Below are 20,252 nucleotides of genomic sequence, written 5' to 3'. Positions count from 1 at the left end.
ATGGACTGTGAACCATTCACATACTAACTATAAAACAAATCAAATTAATCTAACAATTCCAAAGGGAGCTATATAGTTTAACCAAAGTAGGGAAAAAGAAGAAACCCACAACAGTTTGTCAGAAAATATGCGGCACCATGTTATGCAAATGGTTTGCTACTGAATAACAGTTTCTAATTTATGTGACAATGAGAGAGTGTAGTAATTAGACATAAATTTCATTATCTATATTTTGCCAGAGTCTGAGTACAAATTTCAGTACAGGAACTGGTCCCCAAATTTTGCTGGAATCAAGATAATTAAATAGCCCTGTACCTGAAGGAGTAAAGCCTTTTGTTATTGTTGTTGCTTTGATAAAGCTGTCCCCCCCGCAAGTTCTCACTGTTGAGAGATTCTTTACTTAGTTACCCCAGTTTATATCCATGTAATTTTATTGACCTCAGAGGAGTTGTGCTTGATTCATGCTGCTGAGAGAGGAGAATTGACTGCCCTGTTTTCATTCTGCTGCTTTGTTGCCTTCAGCCATAAGCATGAGGGAAGTCGGGTCATTTATCCTGGCTAAACTTTCTGCACCCTCCACAAGTGCATGGCCCTCGTTTACCCTCTGCAACTCAGTGACGCTCTGGCATGTCCCCAGGATGGTTCAGTAGGAGGCAGCCAACAGCTCCGTGGCTCTGGATAGGGGCAGCAGCTGTGGACAGCAGGCTTTTGGCCCGCCTCTGCCCAGCTGCTCACCCCTGGAGGAGAGAGGCCCCAGGGCAGCGATGGAGCCGGTGGGAGCTTGAGCTGGAGGTTGCATCCTTCATTTGAGATCAGATTAGCATATGCCATACTTATTGCTGTAGGTTTTAGGCTCCTCTCCATGCATAAGTGAAGGATGCTCAGGTCCTGATCATCTTTATCTACACCTAGCAGCAAGGAGGCATCTGTCCTCTTCTCCAGAAGGCATGGCCCAGATGGATAGCTGTCTTGTTAGGTAGGTACTCTTATTTGTTTGGGGTTTTTAAATCTCATCAAGGGTAGAAATTCTTCTCCAAATTGTAGCACTATTAGCAATGAGGTCTCTGTGTTACTGATTAATCTCCTTGGCTGAAACCCTTAGGAGCCTAATTGTGGCTCACTGCTCTCTGTATGTTCCTCCATGTGTTCACCCCAGATGGCCAATTGATCTAATTTGATGTCCAAGGCAGGAGTAGCTTCTTGTAGCCTGACAGATATTGATATTTTGCAACAGTGTGATTACAGATCCTTCCCTTCTGGATTGCATTACAGTACCAGGGGAAGAAAGATAGATTGGCATTGTGCCCCTGTCTGAGGGGGAGAGTGATTTTTGTGACCACTGACAGTGGGCGCTTTGCTTGCAGGGGAGGAGGGGAAAACCATGCTGTTATTTGTTGCTGACACTCTTTCTCACTTTGAGAGGAAAGGATTTGCCTTTTTTTTTTTTTTTTAAGAAATATTTGGATATATAAACCCACCACTTGTGACTGAATTCTTGTTTTTGATTGTATACATTTTATGTTAGCTTTAAAAATTTTAAAGGCTATTTATGAGCAATCTCTGTCTGGATATAATGATGAGCAGTAATTCTGATGCTCAATTTTCCTAAAGGATATCCAGATTAGATATAATATTTTAAAGCTAGTTCTCAATCTGTAGAAACATAAGTTGTAACTAATTTTGTATATTATCCACTATATAGAAATCTTTGCTTCTTTTGCTACAAAGTGTTACTCAGCCAGAGAACAAATCCTCCAAAAATGCTGCTACAGGTAATGTATGTATCCTTTTATATCAGAGTTTTAAGCATGGCAACTGCATTGGACAGGACCCAAATGTTCTTTGAAATTGATTAAAGTTTAATTGTAGAGGGAAGAATAGAATTAATAAATACCCAGCTGCATTTTTTGATCTTTTTTCTGGTTTATAGTTGGTAGAAGATAAAAAGAGGCAATCACTCTTTAACCATGTAATTAATTTAAATATGGAATAACTTAGCATTCATGAACGTCTCTCTGTTTTATCTCATCTTTTTATATCTTTGTTTATCTTACCATAAAACATGCAAAGTCTGTTGATGTCTTCTATGTCCAGGCCTGTGGCTGCAAAGGAAGAGAAATCATTTCAGTTTTGTTGTTAGTGAAATAAATATACCATAATTAGTATGCTGTCCTTTGCTTTTTGTGGACAAAAGGCATTTTGATTTTTGAGGAAAATATCAGTGGGTAATGACAGTGGACTGGTTTGATTTACACTAGTGATGATGTCTTCATTAGTCAGAACAAATGATTAATCTTTCTTTGCTGCAGCGGCTGTTGTGCTTTCTCAACCAGCCATTTTAATTTTCAGGTTGACAACCAGTCAGAAAGAATCTATTATGGATGATCAAAGCTCCGCTAGATAGTTTTTCCCTTAAAATGACAAGTGGAACTTGAAGTCTGGGAAAAGTTATTTGTGCTTTAATCTGTATGTTTTGATGCTCAGCGCATAGCGTTCTGTTTGCTGACATATATCTTGTTCTTTTATATGTTAGGGAATTTTACCTCTTTAACCACTTTGTAAAGGTAAGGAGGAAAGCTGGGAGGTATCGAGCCCAGCCCCTTACATCCCACCTCCAGCATGGAAGCAGGGGCTAGACAAGGACGGGACAAGGGCTGCGACTCTGGCTGGATGGGTGCTGTGCAGGCACTTCCCAGAGCCTCCCCGCGTGTCAGTGGGACACCAACGGGTAAACTTTTACCCAACTGTTGTTCTAAAAATGTTTGATCTGCTACTCAAATAGACCTTTGTGCTGCGGGCTGGTGAATTTTAAACAAGGACCTCCTGGATGCGAGCGGAGGTTGCTAACACGGAGGAGAACTGTGTTTCTGGCTGACTCCGGGTGTCTCCCTTATGGCCAGGTTGGAGAATGAGTGTTACGTTGCATTATTTTGGGGGTTTGTTTTCTCACAGTATGTTCCCATGGGTATTTTCAATGTTTTGTTTTAACCGGCTCTCCTCCATGCTATTCACTGTGCTGTGGCCACTGCTGTGCTAGTAAATGAAAAAGGCAATATTGCTGCAGGCTGTACTCTGTTCACCTGGGCTGCAAAATTGCTAGAGCAGTCCCCAACGTGGTTTTGGCCCATCCCAACTAGTGTTCTCCCTAGCAAATTTTAAGCACGGTTTGAGAATTATCATGGGCCAAGCACCACTCCCAATAAGTAGTTTGGATGTGCATGGTTCATGGTATGCTTTCATTTATTAGTGTAGATGTAGTCTCTGCTATTTCTTTCTGCTGAGCCCAGCACGGTACGCAGTTTCTTAGCTTGGGTTCAACACTGCACTGAGACTTTTCAGACTCAGTGGAGATGCAGACTATCGGGACTGCAGCACTGCAGTGTTTTTGCAAGTTCACAACCTTTCCGTGCCGCGTGATTAGGGGTCACAACTCTTCTATTAATCTAGGAGTTAGAGCAGAAGCTGCCGTGGAGAGGTAGAGACTCTTCACAGTCACTCCACAAATTAAAGCTGCCAAAGTGTCGTTAATGGGTCTGAGCTGGGGTTTTAGGCGGCTCAGGGATCTCCACGCAAGCCTCCAAAATATGGTGTGCATGTGGGTGGGCAAAAGACAGAAAGATGAGAGGTTTTGTTATGTTCAGCTGAAGCTTTTAAAGATGCAAAATATGGTCACTGAAATTTTTCAATATTCTAAAATTGCACTTCAGGATGAAACTTGGATTTTTTTATTTTTTTTTGCTTGCTTCCCTAGAAAAAAGAGGAAATAAGACTTGTCCTCTCAGTAGTCCATTGGTCAGGAGAGGCGGTGCAGATTGAAAGACTAGTTCAAGTCCCTGCCTTGAACTGGATGGACTGTCCATAGGGTAATGATTTTACATTCCCACAAATTTCCTGTACAGTAGGGCCATGGCTGCCAGCTTTTCTTCCATCGTAACAGGTAGACTGGATCATTCAGGAATCCATGAAGATTTCTCATGTGCACTGTGTGCATAGAGAGTAAACACTGCTCTTCCCTCAGTGTTTCGATATCACATTTGTTTGTTCTGCCTTTTTACATGGAACGCAAAAGTATGAGTTTCTTTTTAGCTGTACAGTACAGTTACAGCCATGTTTTAAGACTTTAGGGTGCCTCATAATATTCTTACAAAGATGTTTTTTTTCATGAAACAAATTTAATTCTCTGTTGCTTGTAAAATCGTATGTTATATATTCTTTTATGATGAGCCCAATATCGTTGTTAACCACAAAGAGAAGTTGGAACTTTTTGATAAGAGGCTAGATACTATGTACTCCTTTCTTCTTTGTCTTGAGAGGAACTTTACACCCTTTTCTGTTGTTTCCATTTTATGGTATTTTTCTCTGTGGGAAATTATTTGAAAAACTACTTTTGTAGTTTCTACATTTCAGTTAATTCTGGTAAGAAGAAAAATAGAAAGTTGTATTTATTTCCTCATCATAGGCCCCCCCAATCTCAAAATGTTACAGTCCCCCTCAATCCTCCCAATAATGAAGAGTAGTATTCACACTTTACAATATCACTTTTATATTTCCTCTATGGCCAATCCTTTCTGATGCCTCTATGGCCAATCCTTTCTGATGCCAATGGGAAAAAACTATGGAAAAAAATACCCATTAAAATTGCAGTTTTAAGATTTATTTTTCTACCAAGAAAAAAAAAATCTATATTTACTTCTGTCTGCCTACTTTCAGTTCAGGTATTTTACTTTTCCTGTGTCTCTCGGCTTCTGAATGGACTATTAGCATGAATTCCCTAAGCACAAGCAGAAATAAATCCCACAGTTGATTTGAAAAGAAAATTGTATCCCTACAAATGTAGCTCTGTTTCTTCAACTAAAAAATTCTTCCTCTCTAACATAGTCAAATCTGTCAAGGCTTATCATGTAATACAGAGTATACAGAAAGGTTCATAAATGGAACAAGATTGGTGGCAAGACTTGTATCTCCTGAATATTTAATAGACTCTTTAGCAAATTTTTGTCTACATAGTTGTAATGGTTTAATTCAGCAATTCAACTTAGCTGCTCTGGTGGTTTCCGTAAGCCTTAAACTCACTGAAATATCTACTAAAAGAAATGTCACTGGATATTAAATACTTCCTCAATCGAAAATGGAAAGACAAGGAAATCCCCCTGGAAATGTCCTTGCATTAATACCAGACACACCGCCCTGCTGTTAGATATAAGCTAGAGGTGGTGGTATTGCTGACAAAGCTGGTCACAATGTTACCTTTTCCTTAGAAAACTTTAAGAGAAAAAAAGGATATTTGACAAAAATTGATGCTCTCCTCGCAAACTGAATCTCTCTTTCCTGATCATTTGGGCCCTTCCTTGAATGCCAGCGCTTTCACGTACCGCTGCCCACCCTCATGGCAGGGGGACGAGCAAGTGCATGTACCGGGCCGCAAGGCACCATGAGCCTTGGCTCGCAGGCGCCTGCGATAACTGAACAACAGCTTCCACCTGGGCCCACCAGGAACCGTAACCTGAAGCTTTTTGGGTGTTGCAATCATCAATGGATTTATTGAGGAGATCAATTGTAACACAACTATCTAGCAAAAGATAGAGGAAATCTTCAGCTAGGTTTTGTGGAAAGAGAGTTTTTGTGTGGGTTTTGTGTGATGGGAAGAGAGAACTTCCCTGTATAACTAAAAGCAAAGGAGCAGAGCCAGTGAGCTTACTCAGTTTGTAAGGTGGGCGCTCTGAAAGAAGAAAATTATAGGAGGCTGTTCATTGCAATGGCATTGCTATCTCTGCAAAAAAGGTAAGCATTTGGTGAGATCCAGCTAATGATCTTACAGTGAAAACAAATCCAGAAGATTTGCAGCCTTTTCTGTTCGCATTCACAAGAGGGCATTTTCTAGTAAGGACTTCCAAAAAGAACCAACCTGGAAAACTCACGGAAGAAATCAAGTGAGATTATCTTCTAAGCATCCCATGAGCTTGATTACAGTGATGTGACCAATCTGCTGTAAACCCTTGGATTATTAAGGACTTTCCAAACTTTATTTTTATTTTTTAGTGTGACATTTCATGCATAATTATATATTTTCTGCCCGTGTCTGGGCCCTCTGTCTCAAGTGATAAATCCAAAATCTCTTTTGTGGACAAAACGCAATGAGGAAGTCTTGGGCAGTCTTAGTCTCTTCATACTATAGGTATTTCTTAGATTTGCATTGTATTTGACCAACTCAGACATCCTTACCCAGTATAAGGGACTCTGAGTTGATATAAAATACTTTCCAAGAAGGCATACTTCAATAGTTCTATTTTATTAAACTTGTTTTTATGCCTTCCTGGTGATGACTGAGTTTCTTAATGCCTACTGTCAAATCTCCTGAAATATGAGAAATGTTACCACTGACACTGTAGGATTCAATGAGGCAAATTAAGATTTGATGGACAAACTTCCAGTTACAGCCTTGTGGATGTTCTTGTTTTCTGTGCCCATTTTTCATGGAATGCTATACCTGCAAAATAAACGCATTTAAGTTGTGTATGTTTATATAGAGTACTGAATAAGTATGATATCCGTCATTATTGTATTACTGTAGCATTGAAGAAGCCCATCATGGATTTGAACCTCACTGTGCCAGGCACTATACAAATGCAGAACAAAAATACAGCTTCTCTGCAGATTTACTGTCAAGGTGTGCTTTCTTCTTGGGCAGAAGGCATTAATATAAATAATGTTATCTAATATTATTAGTACTAATATTGTCATTTTCCCCGAATCACAAACTCAACAAAGTTCTCATTAAAGTTCAATAACCTGAGAGCTTCCTTCACCACAAATCCCACCAGTCCTTTGAAAAGTATGGTTTTCAAAATCTTTTCTTTGAACGATGAATAAAAGAAGCTGAAATATTAATCGTTTTCATCAAAGATCTCATTTTTTAGGATTATGAGGGTAAATAAGAGCTGGACGCCTGAGCTGAGATTGTAGCAACTTCACAAAAGAGGGTGGAGGCAAGAGCCAGCTGTCTTGCTTTGTCAGCAAGTTCCTGATCTTCTAAGGCCTGTGAAAGTGCCATTATGTATGTTAAATAGCCACCTAATTCAGACCCAAATTTTGCTATTGTGCTGAAAATCTATCCAACAGTTCTGTTTTAGAAATGGCTGAAGAATTGGATTGTAATTAATATTTTTGGTTCCTTCTGAGAATGCACTAAGAGATTTTCAATAATAATAAATTCCTTTCTTATTTCTATCAACTTTCCAACAGGTACTAGTGATAGATGAAACAGGTCATTTTGTCCCATATTGTACAGAACAGAGAGAATTTTGAGCTTCTAGTCCAGTGCATTGCAGCACTGCCAAGTACTTTATACTCCTATGTTCACAATTTAAAAGAAACAAACTATGTTTTGAGCCATATTTTGTTTCTTTTACACTGTCGTAAATCTAGAGCAACCATCATAACTGGTCTTGCTAAAAAGCTTTATAATCAGAAAAATTCCATCCAAAATGCTGATTTGGTCTGGTTTCATTGATGAAATTTAGGGAAAATATTCCAAAATATTTTGTTTTGAATTTATCATTTTGATTTTGCTACTATGTATTATATTATGAGATACCAAAGTCTGTATATTTCAACTGTAACAAAACCCTTTAAATTTTATTAAAGAGGAAAAAATGGCAATAGGCACTTCTATGGGGTCCCCTGAGTGCTGGGAGGAATCTGGCTGTGAATAGAGTTATACAAAAAGCTTGGGGTCATCCTTCTGTCTGTGGTATCTGCAAATCTGCTTTACATCCTCTCTGTTCACTCAACATTGGTTTTGCCATTGTTAAAGCAACAGCTCTAACCTAATCTAATTTTCCAAGTACCTTGGTGTGGCAGGTTTTGCTGTTATCTCTAATGCTGTTAAAGTAACTTCGGGTCCCGGGGAAGAGCTATTCTGTCTGACTTGCAAACAGAAAAACGTGTTTCCTGGGATGAGTCCTGCTATCTTCTGAAGCGTCTGGAGACAGATGTCAAACTGAGGTAAAAAGGGGTTTTCATAGGTTTTTGCCTTCCTGCAATTCAAAGATGTGACTATAGCTAATGAAATATACCTGAGCTGGATTTAAACCTCCGGCACCTATAGCAGGCAAGCTGCTGAAAGATGGGCTTGAGCTGTCCCAGGTTGGGGTCCCGTAAGGTCTGGGACATGAGATAGCCCTACACTGTGTTCAGATGAATAAACTCCAGGCTTATGCACCCGGTGTGTATCTCAGCAAGATGTATTGGCCTGGCTGGTGACATGCTAAGGCAAGGAACCAGTTTCTGGAATGTTTTATGCCTTCCGATCTGGAGTGCATGTGTGTGAGACTCTTAGGTTTGTCTGCATCTACTTTTGTCTTTTGCCCAAGTTATTGTGCTCAGTATATAACATTAGGCACATAAAATGTCTCTTGTCTATTATACAAAAAGTTATGCAGAAGTTCAGGGTAAGTGATCTCTTTAATTCTTCTAACACTGAATTCTGTAAATGTAAAATACATTCTTGTCTCAGGCATGATTCCAGATTTTCAAATTTCAGAATTCTATTTCTTTTTGCCCAGCCATAGAAATGATTTCTCTAATTGCAGATATCATTTATGCAAACAACCCATCTTCCATGCAAAATGCATTTGCAGAGAAACTTTCTGTATTGCAGTGAAAGGTTTTTCATTTTCAGGAAAGCTAGCTTCTCCTAAACTAAAATACTTTTCTCAAAAATGGACTTTTCAGTATTTCTACCAGAAATTAACATTTGTAATGGAAGTTAAATGGACTTTTTGTTTTGTTTTCTCAAATTTTTCTTTAAAGATTGTTCCAGAAAATATTGGGTAGAGTTATATGCTTGCTGATTTTTATTAGTCAAACTGCTGTACCTTGGTTTTGCCAGATGAGGTAGTACTACCGATAAAGCTTTTACAGGTAAAATTCTTTTATATGTATTTTTGATTAGTCCTATTTTTGCAATTTCTTGTCTTCAGTTTTTTTCTATCCCTTCCTTTCTAAATTCCTCCCTGTAAACGTGAAGCCTTGGGACAAGTGAACTTGTATTTAGGTGAACTTGGTTCTTCCATGAACTACCATATATTTTTAATCCAAATTCTACTGTGCAGAATAGAGACAAAACAATTTCCTTATCTCTAGGGGTATAGTAAATATGTGTTTATTACATCTTGAAAATCTCTGCAATAGTAGGAGGCATACGAATGTTCAGAATGACAGAGGAGGGAAAAGAGAGAGCGAGTAGTGTTATCACATGTATTGTATGGGATTACTTGTAAAGATAATGAGATCCATTGATTCCTGGTGAAATTGCTCCAGGCAACAGAGGTACCTACTTGGTTTCTATAGATGTTACTCAAGGTGAGCACAGAAATAGTCATTGCCAGAAGCTCAGCTCAAAGTATAAACATGCCAGATTTCTATAGATTTTTTTTTAACCACTAGCAAACTTACGTTGCATTATATAATTACCCATTCTCTTCTGATCTACAAGAACTGTGTAAGCCTTCAATATATAAAATACAAATACAATAACCACCAAACAACTTTTAAGCACAAGTAATTTTTATGGTATAAATGCTCATATGCTCACCTGGCCAAAAAGATACTGATTTTGTTTACCCCTAAAACTTTTGGTTGTTTTCTTGTGGTAACATCTACAGACCTCAGGTACCAGTCAGCAAGCCTGAAGCTACATACTCTATAAGCGTAAAACATAAAGCTGGTCATTGCTTTTATATCATTTCAGTCTAACTGGAGATCAGCAAGCACTGATAGGCTTTATGTAAAGTAATCATTTTTTTATTCCAACATTGTGTGCTGGAAAAGGGAGAACAAACAAGCATATCAAAGTTATGCAGCTTTTTGATAATTGCATTTCTAGAAGCTGAGTCTGCCACTCTTTTAGGTCAGATTCAGCAGTACTTCCTTATGCCTTGGTCATCCGTGATTGTAGTCATCAGTTCAAAGACATACATGGCTCTCATCAATAAGGAGAGGTTGCAGTAGAAAAGACGTTTCTTAGCATCCAGGTTTGTGTGTATAAATGTTTATATACACAAAAAAATAGACATAATTTATTCTTATGCTGAAAAGGTATGATCATGTACTATTTTCTTTGGCAGCTATCCAACATCATCAATGAAAGACAGAAACCTGAAGCTTTAGAGACTGAACACAACAGAAGAACAATAGGATGGATGCAAAGTCTGGGTTAACTCTGTGTGTATTTAAAAAAGATTTAATATGCTTCATGTGGGTACAGATCGCATGAGATTAAAGGCAAACAGAAAATAACATAATGTTTTATATCTAAGTAGGAGAAAAAAGTGAATGAGATGTCAGGGCATGTTGCTTTTCAAAGTTTTTCACAGCTTCAGGCACTCAGAACTTCAAAACTGCGGTGCCAAGATATATGCTTTTGATATGCCACTTAGCAAGTTTTCTGTTCCAAGATTGCAAGTTGCTATTAGTTCCATAGCTGAAATATTGCTGTGAATTATGAAATGTGCATTTGAGAGCTTAAAAGTCATAACGGTGCTTGCTGACTCTATTTACAATACCATTTAGTGCACATGAGCAGGCCGGCAGTTCTAGTTTCTGGAAGATAAATTGTTTCTTTTTGATTGTTTATGCAGTCTGATGCAAATAGCAAGGTGCTGAAATTATGCCAAAGCTAAAAACAAAAGAAAAGCATGTATTGGACAGTAGGTATGACTAATTATTTAAGTACATTTTTAGCAAACTGACAGCAACCTCTGAAAAGCTCAAGGGAACACTTTAGCAGAGAAAAAGTTTTAGTAGTTGTGGTAAGAAACAATGTAAGTAGATAGCCCTGATGTGTTTTAATCACCAGGGTACTGCTGAAGTGCTCTAATCTGAGCAATGAATGCAAACATCTGTTAATATCTCCATGCACAGTTGAAAGGGAATAATTCCCTAGGAGATTTTTGGCTTTTGTGGTGTATGGTCAAGACTGATGTCTGAGCCGGAACTGCTCAGACCACCTAAAAAAAAAAATTTAGATTTATTCCATGGATGCATTTCATAAACTTTGTTTATGAGTTCTTTCCCAGATGCCTTGCTGTATCGTAAGTCAACTTCAGTGAATGGAATTACTCCTGGAATGGATTTGGCCTCTTGTTCTTCCAGCTTGTTCACTGAGGCATAAAATGAGGTGGAAACTGGAGATGTGGAATTGCTTCCTAAAACACAAACTGTTAAACTTGTGCAAACACTTTGAAGGCAAGATTTTTAAGCAGTGAGGTAAACTTGGTAAACATTGTATACCTGGGTGCTAGAGAGCTCAAAGTAAGAGCTGAACCAGTTAATGAAAGTGATAATGCATATATAGAGGCAGAAACAAAAACACGCCAGTAATTGGAAGTGTAGCTATATCTTTATCTTTGGGCCTCAGTAACAAGCATGTCATTGTATGTTCTAAATGCCTTAGATGGGATATCACAATAAACTCTCCATCTCATGGAAGAAGTAGCCTTTCCGGTGACATCCTAGAAACTTACTGAATTTGAAACACTTGAAAGAAATTAGTGTATACTGAAATTAAGAAATCCTCTTCAAGTGAAATAACATGTATTTTATGTTTAGATTTTCAAGAGCATATCACCTTCTTTTAAGCACTGTCTGGGAAAAAAATATGCATGTGCTTCTGCAAATAAAGTCTTCTTTTAAGTCAGTGGAATTCTTTATGGATGTTAAAATAAATATGTGCATAGTTCAGAACAGAGACCCTAAATAGTAAGCTCTAGAGAGAAAGGTTTATCTACCTAAATATATTAATACACACACATTGTTGGATCTAATTGTTTTGGTTATCAATAACAGGTAACATCACCTTGAGAAAATGAAGAGTTAAAATATATTTCGAGGAAGATTATGGCTTTTATGCGCTCTAACAGAAAGGTTTTTATATAGTTTTTTAATAGAGTTTATTAATTTAAATTAAAAAAAGTTTTCACAACTAAAACATTTTAATTTAGCCAAGGATAGAATCTGAGTTGCTTCTTCATAGAAATATTTAATATTCTCTGTTCCTTTTAATGCTCTGTATTGAGTGACAGTCTTATCTGACATCGTTTTAATCAGGAGTCACCAGAGGTGGAATTATGCCAGTGTCTGAGGCTGGATTCTGGATCTGACACGTAAGTAGTGACCACTGTACATAATAAACACACAGTATATGTAATTTCCTCACAGCCTTCAACTCCACAAAACTGTGTGACTGCTTCTTGGGTATGTTTTACCTCCTGTCAATGGAAACAAAATGATTTGGGGACACTTGTGGCAATGGCTTCTCCTTCCTCTTGCGACTGCTCTAATGATAAATTCAGGATAGAGCTTTTAAATTGCATTAAGGCTAGGCTATGCTAGAAGCATTCTGCATCCAGCCTAACTGAGCCAGGCATTAGACCTGCAGCCAGTTCTTGTCCATCATTTTGGGCTGTATCTGGATCAGATTTAGAAATAGAACACTCTGATTTTGCCCCGAACCAAATCTTAGTTTTCTGTCTGAGAACTCTTCATCGTGAAATGGGTTTTGCTGTTGTATTTGAGTTCCTAGCCCCTCTCTGCTACAAAAGTAGAGCTTTCCGTGCTGTCTCACTAACATGTATTTGTCCTAAGTAATCAGTGGCTAAAATAGCCACCTTTCCCCTTTCAGTTTTTCATGCCAGATACAAATTGAAAACCATGTGTAGAAGCATGCAGTTTCTAAAGAACGAGTTTTTGTGCTGAAATCCACGTCATTTTTCAGACATTTCCAGTGAGGTGTGTGGTAAGGTATGTCTTCCTTATCTTTCTCTTTTCTCCTGTTAAAACGTAACCCTTGAATTTCTTTAGGCTTTCTTTACTGAAGAGGTACCTCAATATGTGAACACACACGCAGGCTTCACTGTTCCTTGGACAGAAGTTTTAGCCCAGATAAGGGCCGTTGGAGGAGGCATGACAAGAATGTTGACCCTCTGCTCTCCTTGATCAAGTGCCTTTCAGCAGGTTTTTCACGATGGAATAGTAGGTAAAAACTTTCCATTCAACATGAAGCTATGAAAGTCTAGTCAAGATAACTTTCTTTGTCACTATTCAATCCTTTTTTCTATTCCTAACTTTGTCACTGGCTCACTTGATGATCTTGAGCAAATCTCTTCATCCTTCTTTCCACTTTTCCCTCTCCCAGTTTTCCTCAATGGATGCTAAGATCTTCCTTCGCATGCTGCAATCTATTGATAAAAGGGATTACACTGATGTTTGCATACTTATTTACCAAAATTCTCTGAACGTATGTAATTCTTCACAGAAATACAAAAAAAAAAAAAAAAAAAAAGCTGAAACAAACTACCAGCTTGGTCAGCTAGCCATAATGTTCAAAGAACTTCATGAGACCCTTCAGGCAAAATTGCAATGATTTGAGTGGTGCTATCGCAGGAATGCATTTGTCCCAGTATTTTTTGTTAACTTCTATTTCCTGTGAAAGACAAGCTCACATTAAATCTGTTCCCTTTTCACTGCCACTAAATGTAGAAATACTTTATGGGGATAAAGTAGTGACCCAGGGTGTGCACTAAATTCTTACAAGAGTAGAATTTGTACTTTGTTCAAACTGTATTGATTCAAAATAAGAAAAATAATCAGCAATTAGAGTTTACTGGATCAAGTTTCCACATTTATTATATAATGGAAGCTTGTTTTGGATCTGTTGTCTTGTGACATGATTAAAATCTTTTCCTGTAACTTGTAAATTGACATTTGTCAGCATCACAAAATCAATACACATTTCAACACATCTAGTATTATATGGCCACTAGGGTCCCCAGATTAAAATGACATCAGTAGCAGAGTTCAGGGTTGGCAAGTTTCCTGTCTATAGCATATGAGACTCCCTCCAGTAAAATTTTCCTTCATGTCCATAAACACTAGAAATTGCCAGAGTTTGCTCAAAAAATTAGGTGAAGAATGTATATCAGCTCTTTATTACTTAGACTAGAATAATGTCTGAGCGACCACTCAGAATTTTTGATGGAGAATGGAAAGAAAGAAAACAGCTCCTTTCAGTATCACAGAACTGAAACGCACACTTCAAATCAGAAAGTGCAGCAGGTTAATTTCAGTGGTACTTTTTTATCTTTGCAGCAAATAGCCTTTAAATCTACATCAGGCATTTCTAAACATATTGAAGTTGGGTCAGCGCTAAACTGTAGATCACAGCAGCTAAGCAGCTTTGACACTGACTGGTAGCAAGGAGAGAAAGAACAGAACGAGGGTTAATGATATAGCGCACCTTGTAACTTCAGCGGGTAGCATAGCAAGTGGAGAAATGCTGAAGAAAAATCCTCTTGTTGACTGCATAGCACTGGAAATGTATTTAGTCTGCAACGCAGCTTTTATGCCCAGCTTGCGGAATTGCAGAATTTTTCAATTTGGTGTTGCTCCAGGTTAAAAAACATACGAGCTGAAAAATGCGAATTGGAATCATTTGCCATCAGTTCTTAATATAATGACTGATTTCCCCCTCTGTATTCAGCAAGCTGGAGGCAATGGGTTTGAACTGAATCCAGGTGGAAGTAGGCCAGACACGTTAAATTTAAGACCTCTATTTCACAACTCCCTACAGAAATTGTGCAAATAATGTAGCTGAAGTGCTTTCTACATACTGTGTAACCCAACTCTTTTGACATTCTGATTAATTCCTTGCCCTTTTCTGCTGCAGGCACAGTAAAGAAATATACTGAACAGGAGGAAGAAATCATAATAGGATCTGTCAAGCATTAGATGCAAAATGTTCTTGTATTAATTTTAAATTTAGATGTAAATAGGGGGAAAAAGACTGAAGTTCATACACTGATGTGCTACATAGACTTTTCAACTTAATTGTCATTTTCACACCTATCGTCTAGTTAGGGCTGCAAGCAATGAAAATATGTAGTAGTAATCCAGTCCCCAGAGTTTAAGTATGCTCTCCTATTTATTTTGAAGTCTAAGTTTAAACATATACTTCCCTCCTAAATCTTTTGTGCTTCTTTCTGAGTATTGCGTGGTGGTAAAGACCTGATTTTTTTAAAGCATAAGTAATGAGATGAGTTTCATCCAATTATTTTGCCTCTTGTATTGCTCTTTACTTCAGTGGAGGCACTGATGTTGTCAAGCTTCCAGTGAGAAATGCAATGCCGGGACTGACATGCTGAATTTTCTGTGTGCCAACAGAAACCTCAACTTGCCAGATGGAACTAACACGTTATTTAGATCATTTTATTTCAAATGAAAACATTTTAATAACCATTTCTGTGCTATCTGTTTTCCTGTTCAGATTTTATTAAAATTTTGCACTCGAATGGCTGAGAAAGTTCAAGATCTTGCTATTGAATACCAACTTTATCATTTGGAAGCCAAGTTCTGTATAGAACAAAAAAAAATACAAGCCCAGATAAAGAGAGCTGAGAGTACCCTGAGTCCTTAGGAGAACTCATGGGTGGAGTTATGGATTCTGTAAAGACAAAAAAGGCTTTGCACCAAGGTTCAATAGAAGTTCAAAATATAATGTAGAAATGGCTCAGTACCAAAATCCTGGTATCCGAAAATCCCACAGCCTTTGGATTTTGAAGTTCATGGTATTAATCTAATTTGTTCTAGCTGAGTAGCCAGCCCTTTGTGTGCCTGACAGCTGTCTGTTATGAGCAAGAGTATGTTTGATAGGGTAGAGGGATATACTGAGCTTCTCTGCTTCCTAAACAGAGGAGAATCTGACATTTCTAACTGGTCCTAGCACAGAAGCAAAGGCGCAACTGGGTAATTATAGTATTTTGTCATACATTTTTACATTAACTTTGAGTTTATGAATCACTGTTCTTCCTCGTTATGGGTTACATGATAAAATATGGACCATATTCCGACCTCTCTCAGTCCAGTGAAAATTTGATGTAATTCAACTTTTCTAATATACAAATTTACACTATTGAAGAAAAGTTCTTCAAATAGCTATGTGATTGCAACAAAATATACACAAGCAGTTATTTTTAAGGCTTCTTTGACTATGTGCACAGTCCCTTTTGTGTTCTGTGACTGAGCAAAAATATTTAAGAAAAGCAAAGACTCTAGCACTTAAAGAGAGTACAGTTTAACACGTGTAAAGTGAAAATATATTCATAAAGTGAAAACTAGAAATAATTCTATTTGACCAGGCACCCATGTTCAGCGGAAGTGTTGAATATTTGCATCTGATCAACAGAGAAGTTGTACAAAGATATCTTGTATAAAGCTTGTATATTGAATATGTTCGAGTAAATTATAACTACTCAGATATAGCCTGAACACAAAAGGACCGCTTTCCATAAATAAGTTTTGTTGCAAATGGTTTGTCAGATATCTGCCATGCTAGTATGCTAGCTCCATTTAATAACAACAAAGGCAATGCAGAGTGTACACAACAAATGCAGATCCCTAGAAAAACATAATCTTTTCTCTGTGTTCCTTTGTATATTTGATTCATATGAAAGTTACTGTGCTTTCCCCAGTAGTGGCAGAAATCAGAGATTGTGTGACCCAGCCAGTGAGCTGTGAGTAAGCAAGAAGGAGAAAAGTGTGATGGGCTGTGAGATAAACCTGGGAGCTGAAGCAGAGATGCCTACATCATGCTCATGCTTTTATTTATTTAGGGTTTTTTTGACAGAACATGTTAGCAGTAAAAAGAAGGCATTATATTTTTGGGGGTTAGTCTCTTGGGTTAAAAATAAGCTGTTGGGTTTTTCAAGAGATGTCCTTGGCGTAAGAAGCTTTTAATTTCTTTGTTTTATTCCTTATTATAGTTCCTCCTCTTTCCCTGTTGTTCATGTCTAAATAGTTACTTTTTTAGTGGTTACCCCAGATTGTTTTATTACCTGTGCTTCTATTCAAAGACATTTATTATTTAAAATTATACAATCTCTAAGGTATTGGCAAGCTCAGGTTTGCAGTTCCTGTGCTTTTTATTTTTGGTGTTTCCTTCTGCAGTCTGCACATTTCTTACCCATCTCAGAGGGGTGCCTGCTGTTCCGTTAAATGATGTCAGCTCACAAACCAGTGTTCTTTACTCCACAGTTTCTTGTCTGAAAAGCAGCAAAAATGGTGCTGCAGGTGTAAGCTGGCATCCTGCCCACTCCAGTCCTGATAGCTTCATAAATCCTGACCCTGCCATAGCCCCAGAATTACATTTCACAACACAAAGCCAAGCTGTGTTATTCACCCAATGCCCTAATTTACATTTCCCAAGACAAAAGAACATACAGATAGTGTTTCAGAGCTGTCTTTGCTTCTACATTTGTCTAAAGGTTAGTTTCAGGTCAAGTACAAGGACCTTGGCAAAGGGGATGGTGGTGAATAAACTCTAAAATGAATTAAAACTAAATTAAGATTAAGGAAAATGCAAGACTTAAGCTCCCATTATTCTTGTGCCAGCTGAAACTATAGATCAGTGTATATTCTAATATCAGAAATGAGCAGCTGCTATTTCTTTTGTAGAATAGAAAATAACCATTATGTTCCTTTTGCTGTGCCTGATGAAAGGCAAACTTGCCTTTTATACAAGTTCTTGGTATTAGTTTTGTGCTTAGAACACCTTAAGGGACAACTCAATTTGAAATGTTCTGAGAAAAGTACCCAGCCGTGTGTCTCCAGATACTTTAACAGGACTGGGATTTACATCACGTAATTTTAGACATCTGCATTGCAGATGTCTGCTTCTGCACTGCTAGTCCAGTCTTCTTAATAATCAATAGGAAGAAATAAGCCCAGCTCGGGCATGATTCACATCTGTCATAGAGGTCTATTTTGGATGAGATGAATTGTGTGAACTGAGAAGTGTTCGTTCCTCTGGTGTCCATAGAGGAAGTCTAGACAGCTACTGCAGATGGAGATGTCTACACTGGAAATGTCTAACACAGAGTGACCTGAATGCCACCCTGTTCTACTTAGGCCTGTAACAGGATTTCCGGCGAGAAACTTTAAAGCTGTGAGGAAGACCTTGGCAGCATTCAAAATGCAGGTATTTTCTGTTAGAAGAGTTTATGGTCAGTATTGTCATGCTGTGTATTGCAACTGCTGTTTTGTGGCTCTGTATTACCGCAGCTTCTAGGGGCTACACATGAACTGAGATTTGCCTGTGCTGAGCCCTTCATAAAGATACAAAGCACAGATTTGGTTTCTGGCCAGTTCGCAATCTGGTCTACCAGGAGGACTGGGAACAAAAGACAACAAGGAAGTGGTGCAGCTAAAAATAGCAGCTAATGGGTTGGATGCACCTACAGGCTAAGCGTTATCCAGCTTTCCATTTAAGGAATTGTTTGAAGGAAGATTATGAGGTAGTTTTGGGGTTTTACTAGAAATTTCTCCCAAGCCTGAAGGAGATCCTGGGGGAAAGCTTGAAACCGCTTGTATGAAGATTCACCAAATGATTCATGAATGAGGTTATCATGAGCTGGAGGTGGAGTTCAACCGCTCGAAGCTGAGTGAGAGATGATAGCTAAACAGGGTAAGGATAAGCTGTGAACAGCTACAGAAGGTCACTTATGTGGTGGGAGAGGCTATGCTCTAAAGCGAAGCATTGCTTCTTTTGCTCAGTGAGCCAGAGATATGACCTTTGCAAGCATAGTATTTCGAACACACAAATATGGTGAGATTTCTTTTGTGAATCCCAAAGAAAAGAATGCCCCAATAATCAAGATAGATGACTAGGGCCACCTGGACAAAAGTTTTAGTTGTATAGGCAGGTGCAAAAGGGTATATTTAGAGGTGTTATGTGGAAAAAGTCTGAAAGACGTTAGGCATAGTCCTGATGTTTGTAGCCAAAGAGAAATCCAAGCTGAGGATGACACCTATGTGATATGAATACAGATGATACTGTTGCACGTAGTGATAGAGTAAGAAAATAGCAGAAATGTCTTGGGAAGAAGATGTAGCCATTTTGAGCTTAATTTGACAGTTATCCACAGGAGGTCAAAGTGACATGCTGAGAGCTTAATTTGGAAGGCAGTTAGGTCTGGAATAAAAAGGTAGATTTATGACTCTGCACCGTGGAGATGGTGGCTGAACTTCCAAATAGTATGATGGATGTGAGGGTCAGAAAGAGACGAGTAAGGAGCTTCGGGGAGCCCAAAAATGAAATTAGGGTCCGGGATTACAAGAAGCCTTCAGAGGCCAATACTGAAGGAATGAAGGGAGAACCTGGGGTATAACTGAGAGAAAAAAGGCATGTGTGCATCCCATTTATGACTGCCTCTGTGCTAGAAAACATTGGACACATTTTGAAAATAAGTAAATTGGATATATTTTGAAAATAATCCACACCATAGTGATTTCTGATTGTGCTGGCAGTATCTGCCATGGACAAAAACAAGCTTTCAGGATGTGACAATCTCCCAAAAAGGAACAGTAAGGCTAAAAAGGCTCTTAATGATGTGAAAAAAGACATGCTAGCAAACACAGTGCTCCTGACTGCCTGCAATATGGGGGATTGGACTTCATGATCCAGAATCCAGGTCTTCTCTGGCCTATATGTCATACCACCATGTGGGAGAGCTAGTTTGTTGCTTAGTCCTACTCTCACTTCAGGCAGTGAAGTGCTCAAGGTGGAAATTGGTAATTTGGAGAGAATTGACTGCTTTTCTATTCTTCAACAGTTGTCTATCTGATGAAGATTGGTTTTGAAATACATCCCATCTCTGACTGGAGGGAATGTGGCCAGGACAAAAGGCTTCCAGGGTTAAAAGCAGATAAATGTCTACCTGCGTGAGTGTCCTCAAGTGTTTGGAATGCAGGGGATACCATGAGAAACAAGTAAAGCCATTACATTCATTGTTAACAGAATTAGGCATCACAGATGTTTCTGTAATGCATGGATTGCTGCCATCTCAAAGCTGCTTTTCAGCTGTCCTTGCAATTTTAAGAGTAAAATATTCTATTAAAAGAACAAGTGAAAATAAATGAAACATATCATTACTTTTACAATGGACAAATTGTCGATTTGTCAAACCACAGAGACAGGAGCTCTAAGTTATAATTCTCTTTCCCATTTAAGAATGTGTTTAAAGAAATAATTAGAAAAATACAAGCCATCCCTCTCTTTCAATGCCTTCCTGAAGCCTCCTTTACAGATCCATTTAAAAAAATATATATTTTTTTCTTTTTAATCTCTCCATGCTTTAGCATAGGGATCATTGCAGTTGAAAATGAACAATCCTGGTTAGGAGGTGTTAGTTTAACAGTTC

The 20,252-nt window shown here is 38.3% G+C and overlaps 1 long non-coding RNA gene across 2 annotated transcripts; it reads left to right on the top strand.

Annotated features, from left to right (window-relative positions):
* Positions 1-10,169: 10,169 nt before the first annotated feature.
* Positions 10,170-19,945, top strand: LOC106500064 (uncharacterized). 2 transcript variants are annotated; one of them, XR_010886973.1, is made up of 6 exons: positions 10,170-10,224; positions 11,079-11,268; positions 12,109-12,164; positions 12,862-13,032; positions 17,873-18,031; positions 19,665-19,945. It is a non-coding gene; the product is annotated as an uncharacterized lncRNA (long non-coding RNA). The 2 variants fall into 2 exon arrangements; XR_010886972.1 differs by having other exon boundaries at positions 12,862-13,036.
* The last annotated feature ends 307 nt before the right edge of the window (positions 19,946-20,252 follow it).

The sequence above is a fragment of the Apteryx mantelli genome, chromosome Z (assembly GCF_036417845.1).
Source record: "Apteryx mantelli isolate bAptMan1 chromosome Z, bAptMan1.hap1, whole genome shotgun sequence".
NCBI classification, from domain to species: Eukaryota; Metazoa; Chordata; class Aves; order Apterygiformes; family Apterygidae; genus Apteryx; species Apteryx mantelli.
The sequence above is the reverse complement of the archived record's forward strand: the minus strand, read 5'-3'. Positions and strand labels throughout refer to the sequence as shown.